At 39.5% G+C, this 20,451-nt stretch overlaps 3 long non-coding RNA genes across 3 annotated transcripts; all 3 read left to right on the top strand.

Annotated features, from left to right (window-relative positions):
- Positions 1 to 453: 453 nt before the first annotated feature.
- On the top strand, positions 454 to 2,105 carry LOC135261906 (uncharacterized). The gene is made up of 2 exons (XR_010332063.1): positions 454 to 1,486; positions 1,815 to 2,105. It is a non-coding gene; the product is annotated as an uncharacterized LOC135261906 (long non-coding RNA).
- Positions 2,106 to 7,324: 5,219 nt separating this feature from the next.
- Positions 7,325 to 9,100, top strand: LOC135261905 (uncharacterized). The gene is made up of 3 exons (XR_010332062.1): positions 7,325 to 7,452; positions 8,145 to 8,317; positions 8,761 to 9,100. It is a non-coding gene; the product is annotated as an uncharacterized LOC135261905 (long non-coding RNA).
- A 9,567-nt stretch (positions 9,101 to 18,667) lies between these two features.
- Positions 18,668 to 20,451, top strand: LOC135261904 (uncharacterized). The gene is made up of 3 exons (XR_010332061.1): positions 18,668 to 18,777; positions 19,482 to 19,668; positions 20,112 to 20,451. It is a non-coding gene; the product is annotated as an uncharacterized LOC135261904 (long non-coding RNA).

The following is a 20,451-nucleotide window of genomic DNA, read 5'->3' as shown; positions in this document are numbered from 1 at the left end:
TACTCCCTCAGTTCACTGCTTTCTACAGGATTACTTGGTTTTTCTTTGTATTTATTGGTGCCATCAATTACATAGCTTTTGCTTTCTCCATTCTTTTCCTTTAGTGTGTTGAACAGTGTTTTTCCTTGAATTTATTTAATTTTTATTTTTTTGTTACATATTTTTACCTGTGTTTAACAAATTTAATTAAGGACTACATTTGATCTATGAAAAATAATATCTAAATGAAGGCTATAATTACATATAATTAGGTCATTGGTACAACTACAAAACACAGGTCCGATAAGGTACAATACTTATTATGTAATAGCTTTTCATAGCCATGTAGGCATTAAGTGCAGTTCACACAGTAAGCATAAGCTAGTGTTAAGTCAAACTAGGAGGCAAGACAGCGAGCTACAACTTTCCAGGTAAAACAAATAAAAACAACCACAGGATTGAAATTCACAGGTATGAATGTGTGAGTGGAAAAGTAGGAGGATATGGGGAGGTATGACTTGCAGGGAGTGTCAGGCTGAACTGTATATAATCTCAGCTTCACCTTTCCATGCTTACCCCACAGACTCACCTAAGGAACACTCTTCTCCAAACAGGTAGGAAAGCAAAGACCAGCAGCACCAATCCCTACGGCATCGTAGAGGGAGAGGACAGGGGAGAATTTGCAGCGTATTCATTCTATTGTGTGTCCTATTGACACGTGTGTATTTGCTTGACCAACTGCAGTTGTGTTAAGAGAGTTCGCTGTTCTGGGACTACAGGACCATGTTCATTAAATGCATTATATGTTTAAAATGTGGTATAAAAAACTTTTACAATGCACTTTGCAATTTTAATTATGACTGAAATTATTTTTTCAATGTACAAAAGCAGTTGATTCGAATGAAGCGCTGTGATATTTGTTCTCTGTGAGAGACTGAACTGCTTGCTCTCAGTGAATGAAAACGAGGGTCTTTATGATATTTAGCTGTTTGCGGTCAGCGGTATAAGTGTACTGTGTGAGTGATGTATGCATGCCTTATTTGTGAGTAAAGAAATATTTATGTCTTATGCAAAGTACTGTGTGCTGTCTGTGAGTGACATATGTGATGTCTGCCCTCGAGCGATAACTGCATTCTGTGAGTGATCGGATTGCATTGTTCTCTATGTGCGATTGATGCACCTGCTCTCTGCGAGCGATTGTCGTATGTCCCATGTGTGTGACTGACAAATTTACTCTCGGTGAGCGATTAACAGGTCTACTCCCCGTGAGTTCCGGAAATGCGTGTTCTTGAGTCAGCAACTAACGTTTCTGCGCTCGGTGTCTGTGCTCTCGTCAAGTCTCCCAGTCTCTTTCAGGATGGCAAGTGACCTTAAACCCGGTGAGATGGCCTTGGGATCAATCGTGAGCATATTCCACAAGTACGCTTCAGGAGACGGGGATGCACAAACGCTCAGCAAATCAGAGTTCGATAAACTCGTCAAGGAGCAGTTCCCCAACTTAATTCCTGTAATTATTGCCTTGCTTCTCAACATCAGCCTGTGTGACTGCCTGAATTGGGATTAAAAAATTTTTTTTTATTAGGTTAACGTTATTGTTGTAAAAGATTGTCTGGCAAACTGATTAAGTGTAATGCACTGATTGAAGAGGGAGGCTTCGTAAAGCCCAGTGGGTGGAGCTAGCATGTAGTTCAAGTCACTCACTGGCTTGGACCGACTGTAATGTTTTGATAAAAGTTTCTGATTGGTTAAAGCACATGGTCAGCTCCACCTATTGTGTGGCTTTCAGGACTCCTCCATTGCCTGCCCACGTAAACGCTTTATTCTCCCTTTTGCAGGATAAATATGCGGCCCAACTGAAAGAAGCAGTGCACAAGATTGCCGGCGATACCATTGACTTCGACGAGTTCATGAATCTAATGTCCGTGCTTAGCTCAATGTCCCACGCCACGTTGCTGAAATCCGTAGCAGGGAAAAAGGCTGGAAAATAAAGCTTCTCTCTGATTGGCTGCCAATTTAAAGGACTGATGCTGTTCCAACAGGGGTGCCTGAACTCAAACCTGATTATAAATCTGACTGAAACACAAATCAATGTTGTTTCCCAATAAACATTTTACTGTTTAAAATCCCTTTCCGGTGCTTTTTATTATTTTTTGTCATTGTTCATCCAAGTGTAAAGAGTGGTGTCATGGTCTGTGTAGTTTATAGCCTACACCTCCTTAATTTGCAATAAAAAGTTTATTAACTGCAATAGTGAAATGCAGTCTACTGGCCAGGGTATATGGGGGGGACACACATACCACATAATGCACTGCATTCACACTCACTCTTTAGTTTTTTTTTTTCTTGGGGATGGGGGGTTTGGGGGGGTAGTGCACATAAACAAGGTGCGTTAGCCGTCCTGACCTCTCCCATTGCTAAAGGTAGGTCTATAATATGAGATCTACAGCATCATGTATCTTGAGGGGTGGAGGCACATGTGATTACTTCTTTCATTTACATTTAAGCCAAAAAAGCACTTAAATTCATTTAGAAGATATGTTTGGGAAATGGTTGCAATTTTAAGGTTGGCAGGGCTCTCTACTTGAAATACTGGGTTTGAATGTATGAAATGCCCCACAGCTTGCTAGGGATTTCTAATCACGTCAATGCATTTCTCACAAAAAAGGTTGTTTGTCGCCTTTCTTTAGGTCATTACAGTGGCGATAGAAGTGACAATAATTAAGTGGTACTGTGCTGATAGCCTTTATTGATCGCCGTACAAGGTTAATGTGAAGTAGGCTACAATCGGACAGCACTAACCCATAAAAATGTACTTTTAATGGCAGGCTACTTGCTCAATCGAACAGTAAATGTGAAAAACATTTGATTATAGTCAGCGGCACTGGAATTTAAGTCACACCCTCAATAAATGGCAAAAGTCCCAGTAGAAGATTGAATTAAATCTTTTAACGTTACATATTTTCTGAAACGTTATCGATTCCGCTTGGCCACCATGAGTGTGAAGTTGCTATGTAAATTATGGAACATGCGCAGAACGCCTAGGCCAATTGTAGTCCGATTGAAGCGTATACATGCCGTAGTAAATCGACCCCGAACTGCATTATCTAGGTATGTTAGTCCGACTTTGAAAAATTCATATTGGTACGATTTCAGTCGGACTACGATGTTTACATGATTTTTAAAGGTCCAGTTTTAGCTGGACTAAAACAATAAATCAACTTTTTCAAACATCATGTAAACCCACTGACTGACTGTTAGCTAGCTAGTTGTCAATGTCACACTGGGCAGAGAGATAGCAAGCCAATCAATATCAATGCATTGCCGAATTGTAATTCACGGAAGAGGGTTTGTTGTCAAAAGGGGCATTAATATCTCTCCATAATAACCACCCAGTGTGGCATGCAACTGAGTACACACATGGCTTGCTTACATGTACAAAGAATAGATAATTGACATTACCACAACGCAGATGCAGGAAGACGCTACCAGCTTCTGGGCACGGCGTCTTCGTCCGATCGCCCTCCGCATCGACGACGGCGTTCGAGGGTCACGAAAGCGGTCGCAAGCTAGCGTTAGCTGCGTCCAGCTTCGTTGGTTCAGGTTTTCTAAAAGGTTCTCCGGCTATTGGTTTGTGCCGTATGGTTGATTCAATTGAATGACTGTAAACTTTGTTTAATACGCAAAAGGTAGAGCTATGAGTGGTACCTGGAATCCTTAGTCATGCCTTCTTCAGGACGCGGCCATCTTGGTCCTTCGATCAGAGCAAAACTTCTCCTTCTGCGCCAGAACCCCGAGTGGTAAATAAGGAATTCACCCCACCCCACTTCCGGGTCACAATAATTGGCTAGACCAATTACTTAAAGGACTTGAACATAGAGCCATACAATTGTCCCTAAGGTAAAAATAAAACCTTATTGATGTCCCCATTATGAACTCTCACACTGCTTCTTTAGCAGACAGAATTTAGTTTAACCACATGTGAATTTGCACTTTATGTCACGGATTGTCGAGGGAATGGACCCAAATGCAGAGTTAAAAAAAAACTCATGAACTCCAAAAGGGGAATACAGGCTTTAATGACAAAAACTAAAAAAAAACAGAAAACAGAAAATCCAAAGAGAGAAGCTAAACGGGCAGGGCAGAAGCAGGTGAACAAAAACAGGCACGGGGAAACGCTCAGGCAGACACATGTGGAAACACGCGCAAAAACTCAACCAACAAGGATCCAGCACCTGAGTCCAGGAGACAGGAACTTAAATAGAGAGACACTGACGAGACACAGGAGGGCACCATGAACAATCAGGCCACGGAAGGGAAGGGGAAACGAGACAGCCAGAAAACAATGATTAGACAATTGAAAACAATCATACAATTTAACAGGGGAGAGCAGGACACAAAACAGAAGTGCCGCCATCTGGCGGCCCAACAAGGGAAACACAGACAGGAACACAAAACCATGACACTTTAACCACATGTGAATTGTTTCATTACAAATCTAATACAGAATGAAGAGCCAAAAAAATAAAAAAATAAAATAAATTATGGAGGGCACAATGCATTTTATTTGTATAAATTTTTGGCAACAGTATAGTAACTTCTACGCCACAGCTGTTAGGGATTGCTAATCAGCACCGCTCTTTAAATGTTTCATTGTTTAACGATGTGCTGATTACCTTGACAGTGAGCCTGGGTGCTTGAAAGGCGTTCTCGGAGACAGATGGGGTCTGGTGACAGAGGACGTGTTGCACGGAGGAAGTGCTGCATAAGGAAAAATCCTTGTTGTCGGAAAAGCTGGGTGTTCGGCTAAAAATAAAAAGATGTGCACCATACGAACTCGTCTCTCTCTTTATATCCGAGCGGTGGCACTCACCTTGCCACACTGTAATTAAGCAATTTTAAACTAAAATTAATTGAGAGTAAAGCAAACACACGGCTTACTTTATACTACACTAGCGGAGGTTCTTGCATCTTAACAATGCAAGAGAACATACAGTAAGTATGAGTACAAGTTCTGTTATGCTAATACAAACAAACAAAAAAATATAAAAACAAATGGTGAATACACACAGATCACATTCAGGACAAGGTGGCCTATTTCTTATAAAGGTATTGCAGTGATTGTGGGAAAGAGCAGACAAACCTGAATACTCCTCCAAGGCATGTGATGTTGCCAGCACACACCACATATTTTTAAACCGCCATTGCACAGGCATGACTCAGAAGCTGTTATCTGAAGTGCAGCTTTATAAGTGGATTTAATCTCACTTAAGCTCAGGCCCGTGGATATTTGCAGTCATCAGACCTGGGGTGAACTCGCCCGTTTTTCCTCAAACCCGGTGCATGGGCGTCACGTTTGGGGAGTGTGTGCCTTCAACCGCAGGTTCAACCAAGTCGATGACTTCTTCCCCTCAGACCTCCATGCCACCATCGACTGAGCTGCGGTTTCTTGTGCAACATCAGCAAGTATGGCTGTCTTCATCACTGAATCTCCATCTGGACATGCCTCAGCTCCCCCCTCTTTCAAAGTTACTGAGATCTCTTCTTCTGTGGTGGGAAAAATAATGAGTTGCTGGGCCTTTGCCCAGTATGCCTATACACAGTCTTTACCTGCTGGGATTTCATTAGCTGAATTTGCTTAATTAACTGAGGAAGCACCTACTGTCAATATACTTAATGTCCCTCATTTGATTCAATAATGAATAAGTATATGTTAAATTCATTCAACACTTAACACACCTTATTTGCCAAACCTAAGGCGTTAGCACTGATAGTTTTACCATTGAAAAGCACATTATAATAAGCTGCACCTTTATGGTTGCATCTAATTTGTCACTACATAAATTCATACAGAATGAAACCAGAAGGATTGTGTATGCTGTAATTATTCATTTGAATAATTATATGGTGAGGTCCCACACAGAAATGCTCCACCTGTAGCAGTCTGTATTCAGCTGTGCTATGGGCAAAAGTATTAGTATACCCCCATAACCTATGGATTACAGCTCTGGGAACAAATAGAGAATCCACATCAAATTTTCAGTTTCACAGTTTAGGAATATGTCTGTGTAAAAGCTAACTTTTGACATTATTTCGTGAACTACTGGCCATATTTGCCTTTAATTCAAACAAACAAATATTATCATTCCAGAACATTTATTTGCAGAAAATCACAACTTGTCAAAATACTAAAAAAGCAAAAAAAAGGCGTTGTTACACATCGAATAATGAAAACTAATCAAGCCTATGGGCATAAATAATTTAATAAAAATAAAAGTCTATAAAAATTAATTCTTCCTTCAGGAAGGGTTCAACAATCAATAGTTTGTGGTATAACCCTGATTCTTCAGGGTCTGTTAGTTTTTCCAGAATCTGAATTTACTTTAGTTTACAGGTGTGTTTTTGCAGCCGAACCTTCGTGCAAATGGACTGTTGAGATGGATAATTAGCTGTAGGGAATGTTTTTGGCAGTTGAGGAATTCTGGGCAGAGTGAGGTGACATAGGGAGGAGAAGCACTGACAAACCCGAAATACTGGGTGAGATTTGGTTCAAGGCCGATTATGTTCGGTAAGAGAACACCCTTTTCTAAATTCTCTTCTGAAATAAACAACTCAACTGAGATCATGGGGAAATAGATTGAAATGAACCCTTTGAAGAGTAGTGTTTTTGTTCAAAATTCAAAGTCAGTGTTCTAGAACTCCATTGCTTTCATATTTATTTTTTGCCAGCAGGATATTTATTTTACGACAATTGTAGCATTTTTATTCAACCACGCCTGTAGTCACTGAAGTATATCCTGTTACTGACCACAGATTTGACTTTCTAGTTTGAACATAAGACACATATGTTTCCTCTGAAGGGATTGTGCCTAACTATATAACTTGTTTACTAATCTAGAGTGCAATTAACATTTGACAATTTGACAAAGAGTGCTATATAAGAGATTATTGTATTGTATTGTATTGTATTGAATTTATTGGTTTTTTTTTTTGGTACATATTTTTACATGTGTTTAACAAATTTCATTAAGGACTGCATTTGATCTATGAAAAATAATATCTAAATGAAGGCTATAATTACATATAATTAGGTCATTGGTACAACTACAAAACACAGGTCCGATAAGGTACAATACTTATTATGTAATAGCTTTTCATAGCCATGTAGACATTAAGTGCAGTTCACACAGTAAGCATTGGCTAATGTTAAGTCAAACCAGGAGGCAAGACAGCGACCTACAACTTTCCAGGTAAAAAAAACAAAAACAAATCAAAGATTTCCAAAGCTCAGTTTAAAATGACAGAGTATCAACCACAGGATTGAAATTCACATGTATAAATGTGTGAGTGGAAAAGTAGGAGGATATGGGGAGGTACGACTTGCAGGGAGTGTCAGGCTGAACTGTATATAATCTCAGCTTCTCCTTCTCCTCCTTACCCCACAGACTCACCTAAGGAACACTCTTCTCCAAACAGGTAGGAAAGCAAAGACCAGCAGCACCAATCCCTACGGCATCATAGAGGGAGAGGACAGGAGATCATTTGCAGCATATTCATTCTTTTGTGTGTCCTATTGACACGTGTATTCACTTGATCAACTGCCGTTGTGTGTTAAGAGAGTTCACTGTTCTGGGACTACAGGACCATTTCCATGAAATGCTTTATATGTTTAAAATATGGTACAAAAAACTTTTACAATGCACTTTGCAATTTTAATGATGACTGAAATAAATTTTTCAATGTACAAAAGCAGTTGATTTGAATGAAGCGCTGTGATATTTGTTCTCTGTGAGAGACTGAACTGCTTGCTCTTGGTGAATGAAAACGAGGGTCTTTATGATATCTAGCTGTTTGCGGTCAGCGATATAAGTGTCTGTACTCTGTGAGTGATGTATGCATGCTTTATCTGTGAGTAAGGAAATATGCCTTCTGCAAGCACTTGATCTGCGTGCAGTCTGTGAGTGATAACTGCAGTCTGTGAGTGATCAGATTGTTTTGTTCTCCATGTATGATGAGTGCACCTGCTCTCTGTGAGTGATTGGGGCATTTCCTATCTGAGTTTACACTCTGTGAGCGATTAACAGGTCTACCCCTGGTGAGTGATGGTCATGCTTGTTCTCGGTCAGTAACAGACATTTCTGCTCTCTGTGCTGGTGCTTTCTTTCCAGACTGCCCAGTATCTTTCAGTATGGAAGCTCCAGAGCTCACAGCCACTGAGACCAGCTTAATATTACTCGTTGGTGTTTTCAACCAGTATGCTTCAGGAGACAGTGATAAGAAAACTCTCAGCAAAGATGAGTTCGGGAAACTTGTCAAGGAAGAGTTCCCGCTCATTTTTCAGGTAATTGTTGCCTTACTTCTCAACATCAATGTGTCACTGCCCCAATTGGGATTTATTCATTTTTTTTGTCAAAATATAGTTAATCAAAGTTATTGCGGTGAAAAATCATCTGGAAAACGTTAATTTCCGACCTGAATAAGTGTACTGCATCGATTGGAGAGGGAGGCTTCATAAAGCCCAGTGGGTGGAGCTAGCATGTAGTTGAAGTCACTCATTGGATTGGACCAATCGTAGTGTTTTGCAAGGGGCTCAGACTGGTTAAAGCACACGGTAAGCTCTACCGATTTGTGGGTTTTTGGTGTCGGCGACCACTTCACTAAGGAATTGTATAACCCCTGCTCACCTTTAACATGAGTGTGTTCATTGAGTATCTCCTCCTCTGCCATATCATATCAGTTCCATAGTGCCAACTCATATCCTCTTTTGAATTTCTCCCTTTACAGGCAAAAGATGCAGCTGATATTATGAAAAAGTTGGACAAAAACAAGGACAATTTAATCGACATCAATGAGTTTATGCACATGATATCGGACCTTGTTGGGAAATCCTACAAGATGATGTGTGACATGGAACCCAAAAAATGAGCCCCATCCAGCTCACAATACCACAGCCTAACAAGCTTTGTACATCGATGGCAGATAAAATAAGGCTTATCTCTAATTGGCTGCCAATTCAGAGCATTGATGGTGTTAGGATAGAGGTGTCTGCATTGTAACCTCCATTATAAATTTGGCTGAAACACAAACCAATGTTGTTTCCTATTAAACATTTTACTGTTTAAAATCCCTGTCCTGTGCAGTTATTTCATCCAAGTGTAAGAGCAGCGTCCTGGTCCATATAGTTTATACAGCTTCTTAATTCACAAGAAAAATGTACAGAACTGCAATAGTGAAATGCAGCCTACTGGCCAGGGTACCCATGGGGGACACACATACCTCACAATGCACTCGCACTCACTCCTTGGTTTTTTTGGTGTGGGGGGGAGGGTATGCACATCAACAAGGTGCATTAGCATGAGGAACTGCTACTCAGCTGGGAAGGGGGAAACTCCAGAGCAGGCAGGGACAGACAGTTGGGTGACAGTAGGGTGCAAGTGCAGAAAACAGCAGCCTCTCCAAAGGTTGTGGGGTCGATTCCAGCCATTGGCGTAGGAACCGGGTGGGACGTGTCAAGCTGATTTAGTAGACATGTCTAGTTTATCTGGACATAACAATGATATGAAATTTATGTTGACATGTATAGATATCTTTTCTATATTCGCTTGGGTTTGTCCTCTTGAGAACAAGAGTGGTGCGAAAGTGGCTCGGGCCTTTGAAGACATTCTCTCACAAGGACATGTACCTAAAAAACTACAAACTGACAAGGGTAAATAATTTTTCAACAAGGGGTTCCAAAAGCTGATGAAGGAATACAACATAACACATTTTGCCACAGGTAATGATGTGAAAGCTTCTGTGGTGGAAAGGTTTAATAGAACCTTGAAAACGAGAATGTGGCGTTACTTCACAGCGCACAACACTAGACGGTACATAGACACTGTAAAAGATTTGGTCTGGTCATACAATAACAGCAACCACAGTACAATTAAAATGAAGCCTGTTGACGTAAATTAAACTAATAATTTTAAAGTGTTCAAAAATATGTACAGTCTGTTTCTAAAAAGACCTAAAAAGCTAAAGTTTAAGTTTGAGGAGGGTGACTCTGTCAGAGTTTCCAAAGTGCGTGGAAAGTTTGCGAAAGGCTATGAACAGACATATACAGATGAATATTTCACAGCTGCTGAAAGGGTCCACAGAACCCCGCCAGTATATAGGTTGAAGGATTATGACGGCGAAAACATCGAAGGCACATTTTATGAGGAGGAATTACAGAAGGTTATTGTGGGGAAAAGACAAAATGTTTAAGGTTGAAAAGATAGTAGCGGAGAAGAAGCAGAAGGGTAAAAAGCTGGTTTTAGTCAAATGGGTCGGCTGGCCTGAAAAGTTCAACAGTTGGATACCGGCAAGCCATGTGGCTGATATCTAGTCCATAAATGAGTCGAGAAGCTTACATGGCACTAAAAGCGCATTAGGTAACCATGGAGGATACAGTTACTCTCCCGAGTAATGCATCTATGAACATTTACCCCGATAACAAAATTTCAAGCTATACAACCAAGTTTGCCAGACCCATTGAACTGCGTAGGGAGTGGGAGGTTGGCCAAAATCCAGTACCCACACACTTGGAGTTCAATAACACGTGATGACTGTACTTTTTATACATACAACAATATTTTAAAAATCAGAAACGTTCATACGATTAATACCGGGTATTACAAGACTGTATCTAGTCTACTGGATGAAATTAACCACAATGCTGAACCCATGCTGGAAGGACTTGAAGTTACAGTCATATAAAAAACAAAATTTACATCGTATGCGAAGCACACATCGCAATAGTGTCTGTAGGAAAACTGGCTAGGATGCTCGGTCTTGAACCAGGAGTCGACTTGACAACTGTGAAACCGGTGGCGCCACACCCTGCCGATATCAGAGCCGGCTTCTACACAATGTACGTCTACACGGACGTTATCGACTACCAACGTGTAGGTGACAGCTTTGTACCCCTGCTATGAGATGTACATATATCTGGGGCAAACAACGACATCGTCACAATCTCGTATGAGAAGCCACACTACGTACCTGTGGTGAGTCAGTCTAGCAGTACTTACCCCTACCGGGCTGTTATAGAATGTCTAATGAATTATGGACATGAGACACTGTCTAACCAGTTCACAGCCGGACTCTTATAAAGATACCGGCGGACATATGTACGAAACCGACCCGACCCCACCGGGGAGAACGAGGGTCTGAAAAACAGAGCCCTATATACAGCTGAGAGCAAAACTTTTGAAATGCTCGGACACATACACGCGGACATGTTTTTACAGGAGAAGTTGCTGATAAATGGTATAAAATTAAAATGGTTAGCATGAAGACTTTCTCATTAGCCACAGGTAGTCGAGTTTGTAATCAGGAGAATATGTTTTGGGGGCAGCAACCAAAAACGGTCATTATAGGATTGGTTGATAACGATGCCTTTACAGGGGATTACCGCAAGAACCCGTTTAATTTCCAACACTATAATGCAGTTTGTGGCAATGTATGTCGGTGGTCAGCAGTTTCCGGCCAAGCCGTTTCAACCTCATCATCGTAACAGTTGCGCTATTCGAGAGTTTTATAGCCTGATCCTCGCTACCGGTAGACATTTGAAGGACCAGCCCTTGTTAATAAATCGTCAAGAATATACAAGCGGTTACACGCTTTATGTTTTCAATCTGACCCCCGATGAAGAAGGTTGCAGTCAGCATCTATCCCTGATCAAGACGGGGAACATGCGACTGGAGATGAGATTCAGAAACGCGCTACCCAGAACCGTAAATTTGGTTGTTTACGCGTGTTTCGACAATATCGTTGAAGTGAACCAGAGGAGGAATGTGCTGTATGACTATTATTAATCATGAACACCAGAGAATTAGCAGCCGTTTTGAGTAACAACCCACATACAGGAAAATACTTTAAAGGGGTGTTGGCCTGCGAGGAGCTACCGGATAATAACCTGCATAATTTCCCCGCTTTGTACATTGTGAATACGCACCCCCGAAATAAACCTGGAGAACACTGGCTAGCTCTGTATATGTGTGCGGATAAAACGGGTGAATTCTTTGACTCCTACGGAAACCCTCCAGACTATGATTATTTCCCAGACAGTATCAGTAAATTTCTGTAAAAGAACTGCGATCGGATTGTTTACAACACGGTGCAAGTGCAAGACACACTCAGCGCTACGTGTGGACAACATTGCGTCTTTTATTTACATCACCGGGCTAAAGGAACCCATTTTAGCCGAATTATATCACTATACTCTGATAATTTAAAAATGAATGATGCAATGGTTTCAAAATATGTTGATAAAATATACCTGGATACATGTGTGAAAAATATGCTATCATGTATACAGACTGTGAACTCTTTTAAAACCTTTAAAAATGTCATGCTTGTAAGTAAAGAGACACAAGTTCGAAAGTAAAATGTCATTTTAATGTAATTTTATTAAAACATTAAACCAAAATTACATTTTTGTCAGCGTATCATTTATACTAGACATGTTAAAAATCTAACCATGTTGAACGGTCTAAAACTGGAGTTGAAAAAGCAGGCTCTGGGATTTCATAGTCTTCTCGAGTTTTCAACGGTGTCCGGATTGCTATTGGTAGTTTCTTTGTGCGCGCTTATCGTGCGACGTACACCGTGATTAGGTATGACAAAAAGAGGCATATTAATCGTGGCTATGGCTTCAATAAATGTTTGCCACCCCAGGGGTCGTCTATCATCACCAACCTTGTGAGGCGCTGTAATGTTCTTTATTAGATCCAACATATGCGAGCCGGTTACAGCTTTACCCTTGAAAACAAACTCTCCTTTGTCGTTCCATGTTGCAACATTTCCGGATTTAGACATGTTGTCTAAGAAGTAGGTGCCATTTCTTTTGCTTCTAGATGGAACACTTCATATAATATCTTGAACCAGTTGGGCATCTTCAGTATCGGTCACACCGCTAGAGGGCGCTTGAGCATCTTTGGCCTCTGATTCTGAATCCCCAGCAGTGGGGAATGATAGTTTTAATTGATTTGTTTCTTTTTCACCTTGCTTGACAAGAGCTATGAATCTTTGTAAAACAGCCGTGTACAGCTTTGCCTTCTCATGAGGTCCTACATCAGTCCTTGATAACAGTGTAACGTCCAAAGCACTGCTTTAAAACTTAGTTACTTACATATTCTCACATATTGCCTGTTTTACTGGTAAAGAATTTAAAAAAGTTTCAAGTTGCACAAGCACTTTGCCCCACAAGGAGTATAGTTACACCAAGCATTCTGAACATTAAAATTATTTTTTATTTTATTTTTAATTATTTTATTTATTTTATATTTTTTTCTATTTTGTATCCTCACCATTTGGCAACCACAACCCCCCTTTCCTCATCCCCTTATCCCTCACCAACCAAACCATATCAGAAGTCGAAAGTTCAAACTGATCAATCAAATCTTGACAATATGGGCACCATAAAAAACGGACCATATCAGAGGTCAAAAGGTCAAGGGGGCAGGGCATCAATCAATCATTTTGACAGGAGGTACATCATATATTCTTCTGTTGTGATTTACAGCAATGTGTAATTTAGACATTTTGGGTAGATTTGGAGACGCTGGGTACACTGCTGAGTTTTTGCTTCATAGATCTTTAGTAGTTCTGCATATCCACCCTTAGATTTTATGAACTTGTGGTCAAGAAGTTTTTGATCCAGGACATGTATACTTTAACCTGCTGTGTATATGCAATCTCTCAGTATTTCACTGCGAACTAAAAAATAGCAAATTCATTTTAGATTTTTGCCTAAACAATTGCATTTGTGGCACTTTATATTCATAATTTTGGAAGAAATAAAGTAATCTAAGCTAGTATTGTAAATGGTACAAATGTCCTGCTTCATTTAAGCCATTTTTCAAATCTCTGTGGTGTTCACATCTAGAGTTATAAAGCTTTAAATAGAGTACAACCTGAATGGGCACGGATTGGCCAGATTTGGCATGTGCGCTAAGGGGTTAAAGCAAAATGTAAAAAGTAATCCTAAACATTTCTTTCAATACTGCAGTAGGAAAAGGAATGTCAATGAGGATGTAAGGTGCAAGATGTAAGGTAATTTCATACAACAATTAGTCTTTATAATTGTATGATCTTGTTGGAATCCTGTTTCCCAGAACATTTTTTTCAAATGGTGATATACAAATAGTCTAATTTAACAGAACATCAAATAGGAAAATTACAAATAAGTGTACTCATAATATTATATTCCAATATACTTATTAATTTTCAGTCATAATGAAATAATGGTTAAGTGTATTTATCTAATAACACATTCACAGATTACAATAATGCAATCATGCATGAAATAAGATATAAATAGATTTTTCTAAAATAGAAAAATGCCTTTTCTTCACTTACTTACATTTCGGTCCCTTATTAGCTAGACCAATTACTGAAAGGACTTGAACATAGAGCCATACAATTGTCCCTAAGGTAAAAATAAAGCCTTTTTATTGCTGTCCCCATTATGAACTCTTACACTGCTTCTTTAGCAGACAGAGTTTAGTTTAACCACATGTGAATTTGCACTTTAACCACATGTTTCATTACAAATCTAATACAGAATGCCAAAAAAAAAAAAAAAAAACTAAAATAAATTGTGGAGGGCACAATGCATTTTATTTGTATTGATTTTTGGCAACAGTATAGTAACTTCTGATTGCACACGTGTTAAATGTGTTGTTTATTTGCATGTTAGTCAGGTAATAGTTACAGCACTCAAAGATCAAACTGCCACAGCCCACCCAGTATCCAATGGAATCAATTTGAAGTCAAAGCACCACTGAGCCCTCTGGTCCACTTGGACAGAGCCACAGTACGTGTGCTGAGGCGCGCAGCATCTTCTCGCTGTGTGTGAAGGAACACTACTCTAAAGGAAGCACAACAGAGGCAGGGTCTAGCTGAAGTCCCAGCATTTTCTGCAAATGTTTGGTGCAAAACATCAGCAGTAAAAAGACCTGTCCTAAATAAATAAATTAAACAGGCAACCATTAAATGTTGCAATTGCTGTTTCATACAGAAAAAAGAACAAAAGTGAGTGGCAAGAATATTAATGGTGGAAAGCTTTTCTTCTCTTCCCCAGCCTTTGACTGTTTTATAAAAATAAAAATAAAAACTATCATTTGCTGTAATTAAGTCATTTTAAACTAAAATTAATTGAGAGTATAGCAAACACACTGCTTACTTTATACTACATTAGCGGAGGCTCTTGCATCTTAACAATGCAAGAGAAGTACAGTAAATATGAGTACAAGTTCTGTTATGCTAATACAAACAAATGGTGAGTACACACAGATCACATTCAGGACAAGGTGGCCTATTTCTTATAAAGGTATTGTGGTGATTGCGGGAAAGAGCAGACAAACCTGAACACTCCTCCAAGGCATGTGATGTTGTCAGCGCACACCACATATTTTTAAACCGCTACTGCACAGGCATGACTCAGAAGCTGTTTCTTGAAGTGCAGCTTTATAAGTGGATTTAATCTCACTTAAGCTCAGGCCCTAGATATTTGCAGTCATCAGACCTGGGGTGAACTCGTCCGTTTTTCCTCAAACCCGGTGCATGGGCGTCACGTTTGGGGAGTGTGTGCCTTCAACAGCAGGTTCAACCAAGTCGATGACTTCTTCCCCTCAGACCTCCATGCCACCATCGACTGAGCTGCGGTTTCTTGTGCAACATCAGCAAGTATGGCTGTCTTCATCACTGAATCTCCATCTGGACATGCCTCAGCTCCCCCCTCTTTCAAAGTTACTGAGATCTCTTCTTCTGTGGTGGGAAAAATAATGAGTTGCTGGGCCTTTGCCCAGTATGCCTATACACAGCCTTTACCTGCTGGGATTTCATTAGCTGAATTTGCTTAATTAACTGAGGAAGCACCTACTGTCAATATACTTAGTGTCCCTCATTTGATTCAATAATGAATAAGTATACGTTAAATTCATTCAACACTTAACACACCTAACATATTTGCCAAACCTAAGGCGTTAGCACTGATAGTTTTACCATTGAAAAGCACATTATAATAAGCTGCACCTTTATGGTTGCATCTAATTTGCCACTACATAAATTCATACAGAATGAAACCAGAAGGATTGTGTATGCTGTAATTATTAATTTTAATAATTATATGGTGAGCTCCCACACAGAAATGCTCCACCTGTAGCAGTCTGTATTCAGCTGTGCTATGGGCAAAAGTATTAGTATACCCCCATAACCTATGGATTACAGCTCTGGGAACAAATAGAGAATCCACATCAAATTTTCAGTTTCACAGTTTAGGAATATGTCTGTGTAAAAGCTTTTGACATTATTTCATGAACTACTGGCCATATTTGCCTTTAATTCAAACAAACAAATATTATCATTCCAGAACATTTATTTGCAGAAAATCACAACTTGTCAAAATACTAAAAAAGAAAAAGAAAGGCGTTGAATAATGAAAACTAAACAAGCTTATGGGCATAAATAATTTAATAAAAATAAAAGTCTATAAAAATGAATTCTTCCTTCAGGAAGGGTTCAACGATCAATAGTTGGTGGTGTAACCCTGATTCTTCAGGGTCTGTTAGTTTTTCCCGAATCTGAATTTACTTTAGTTTACAGGTGTGTTTTTGCAGCCGAACCTTCGTGCAAATGGACTGTTGAGATGGATAATTAGCTGTAGGGAATGTTTTTGGCAGTTGAGGAATTCTGGGCAGAGTGAGGTGACATAGGGAGGAGAAGCACTGACAAACCCGAAATACTGGGTGAGATTTGGTTCAAGGCGGATTATGTTCGATATGAGAACACCCTTTTCTAAATTCTCTTCTGAAATAAACAACTCAACTGAGATCATGGGGAAGTAGATTGAAATGAACCCTTTGAAGAGTAGTTTTTTTGTTCAAAATTCAAAGTCAGTGTTCTAGAACTCCATTGCTTTCATATTTATTTTTTGCTAACAAGATATTTATTTTACGACAATTGTAGCATTTTTATTCAACCACGCCTGTAGTCACTGAAGTATATCCTGTTACTGACCACAGATTTGACTTTCTAGTTTGAACATAAGACACATATGTTTCTTCTGAAGGGATTGTGCCTAACTATATAACTTTTTTACTAATCTAGAGTGCAATTAACATTTGACAATGCCATGATTTGAACACTCCAAAATCCTCTGCCTCTACTACATTACCTGTAAATGTATTACATGCATTGACATTGATGTATAATGAATGAAATAAAAATGCTGATATCAGTGCACATCTTAGTTTGAATACATTTCTACTTATATCCCCTTCTTATACTGACAGAACTCAACATTAAAAAAATGGTGGTTCATTTTGTTAACTCTTTTAACCATTTAAGGTGTAAGATCATAGATATGTAATTCGAATTTTCTTAACTGAACATTCTATGCTGATGAGACAATCACTACTGGTAACTGAAAGCAATGTTACCATGCGTTCTAGAACCCTGACTTAGAAATTTGAAGAAAAAAAAAACATTCTAAAAAACCTACTCTTCAAAGGGTTAATGTATTTAAAAAACTTAAATGGAATCCCCTTTAGTCTCCTTGTGCTGAGACTCGATAGTCTAAGGCCCCTGAGTCCTTCCTTGTAATGTCAGAAGATACAACATAGAGGCTTTAATGCACATTGCAGTTCCATTGTACTATTGTCGCTATTGTTCCTGTATTTTAAATACCTGTACAGTGCTTCCATCATTCTCTGGATTCTGTGACACTAATATACTCCCTCTGTTCGCTGATTTCTTCAGGTAGCATTACTTGGTTTTTCTTCGTATTTATTGGTGCCGTCAATTACATAGCTTTTGCTTCCTCCATTCTTTTCCTTTAGTGTGTTGGACAGTGTTTTTCCTCAAAATTTTCTGTGTTGCTAACTACTTACAAAGCATTGCATGGCTTTGGACCTTCATATTTGAAGGATTTGATTGAACCTTATGTTCCCTGTCGCACCCTGTGTTCAGCTACTGCTGAACTTTTAGTGGTTCCTCGTTGCCGATTAAAAACAGTTGGGGGAAGAGCTTTTAGCTGCGCTGCACTGTGCCTCTGGAATTCAATCCCAAGCCATGTCAGAGGTGCAGCTACAATTGGTTCTTTTAAATCGTATCTTAAAACTTACTTGTTCTCATGTGCCTATTCCTCTTAGTTTTGACTTGTTAGGTTATTTATTTGTTTATTTATTTATATTTTTATTGTAAAGCGCCCTGGGATGTATGCATGAAGAGTGCTATATAAGAGCTTATTGTATTGCATTGTATTGTATTGAATTTATTGTTTTTTTTTTTTTGGTACATATTTTTACATGTGTTTAACAAATTTCATTAAGGACTGCATTTGATCTATGAAAAATAACATCTAAATGAAGGCTATAATTACATATAATTAGGTCATTGGTACAACTACAAAACACAGGTCCGATAAGGTACAATACTTATTATGTAATAGCTTTTCATAGCCATGTAGACATTAAGTGCAGTTCACACAGTAAGCATTGGCTAATGTTAAGTCAAACCAGGAGGCAAGACAGCGAACTACAACTTTCCAGGTAAAAAAAACAAAAACAAATCAAAGATTTCCAAAGCTCAGTGGAAAATTACAGAGTATCAACCACAGGATTGAAATTCACAGGTATAAATGTGTGAGTGGAAATGTAGGAGGATATGGGGAGGTACGACTTGCAGGGAGTGTCAGGCTGAACTGTATATAATCTCAGCTTCTCCTTCTCCTCCTTACCACACAGACTCACCTAAGGAACATTCTCCTCCAAACAGGTAGGAAAGCAAAGACCAGCAGCACCAATCCCTACGGCATCGTAGAAAGAGAGGACAGGAGATCATTTGCAGCATATTCATTCTTTTGTGTGTCCTATTGACACGTGTATTCACTTGATCAACTGCCGTTGTGTGTTAAGAGAGTTCACTGTTCTGGGACTACAGGACCATGTTCATTAAATGCATAATATGTTTAAAATATGGTACAAAAAACTTTTGCAATGCACTTTGCAATTTTAATGATGACTGAAATAAATTTTTCAATGTACAAAAGCAGTTGATTTGAATGAAGCGCTGTGATATTTGTTCTCTGTGAGAGACTGAACTGCTTGCTCTTGGTGAATGAAAACGAGAGTCTTTATGATATCTAGCTGTTTGCGGTCAGCGATATAAGTGTCTGTACTCTGTGAGTGATGTATGCATGCTTTATCTGTGAGTAAGGAAATATGCCTTCTGCAAGCACTTGATCTGCGTGCAGTCTGTGAGTGACATGATGGATTTCTGCCTGTGCGTGATAACTGCAGTCTGTGAGTGATCAGATTGTTTTGTTCTCCATGTATGATGAGTGCACCTGCTCTCTGTGAGTGATTGGGGTATTTCCTATCTGAGTTTACTCTCTGTGAGCGATTAACAGGTCTACCCCTGGTGAGTGATGGTCATGCTTGTTCTCGGTCAGTAACAGACATTTCTGCTCTCTGTGCCAGTGCTCTCTTTCCAGACTGCCCAGTATCTTTCAGTATGGAAGCTCCAGAGCTCACAGCCACTGAGACCAGCTTAATATTACTCGTTGGTGTTTTCAACCAGTATGCTTCAGGAGACAGTGATAGGAAAACTCTCAGCAAAGATGAGTTCGGGAAACTTGTCAAGGAAGAGTTCCCGCTCATTTTTCAGGTAATTGTTGCCTTACTTCTCAACATCAATGTGTCACTGCCCCAATTGGGATTTATTCATTTTTTTTGTCAAAATATAGTTAATCAAAGTTATTGCGGTGAAAAATCATCTGGAAAACGTTAATTTCCGACCTGAATAAGTGTACTGCATCGATTGGAGAGGGAGGCTTCATAAAGCCCAGTGGGTGGAGCTAGCATGTAGTTGAAGTCACTCATTGGATTGGACCAATCGTAGTGTTTTGCAAGGGGCTCAGACTGGTTAAAGCACACGGTAAGCTCTACCGATTTGTGGGTTTTTGGTGTCGGCGACCACTTCACTAAGGAATTGTATGACCCCTGCTCACCTTTAACATGAGTGTGTTCATTGAGTATCTCCTCCTCTGCCATATCATATCAGTTCCATAGTGCCAACTCATATCCTCTTTTGAATTTCTCCCTTTGCAGGGAAAAGATGCAGCTGATATTATGAAAAGGTTGGACAAAAACAAGGACAATTTAATCGACATCAATGAGTTTATGCACATGATATCGGACCTTGTTGGGAAATCCTACAAGGTGATGTGTGGCATGGAACCCAAAAAATGAGCCCCATCCAGCTCACAGTACCACAGCCTAACAAGCTTTGTACATCGATGGCAGATAAAATAAAGCTTATCTCTAATTGGCTGCCAATTCAGAGCATTGATGGTGTTAGGATAGAGGTGTCTGCATTGTAACCTCCATTATAAATTTGGCTGAAACACAAACCAATGTTGTTTCCTATTAAACATTTTACTGTTTAAAA

The sequence above is a fragment of the Anguilla rostrata genome, chromosome 8, assembly GCF_018555375.3.
Source record: "Anguilla rostrata isolate EN2019 chromosome 8, ASM1855537v3, whole genome shotgun sequence".
Classification (NCBI taxonomy): Eukaryota; Metazoa; Chordata; class Actinopteri; order Anguilliformes; family Anguillidae; genus Anguilla; species Anguilla rostrata.
Note: the sequence above shows the minus strand (reverse complement) of the source record. Positions and strands in the feature narration are given on the sequence as shown.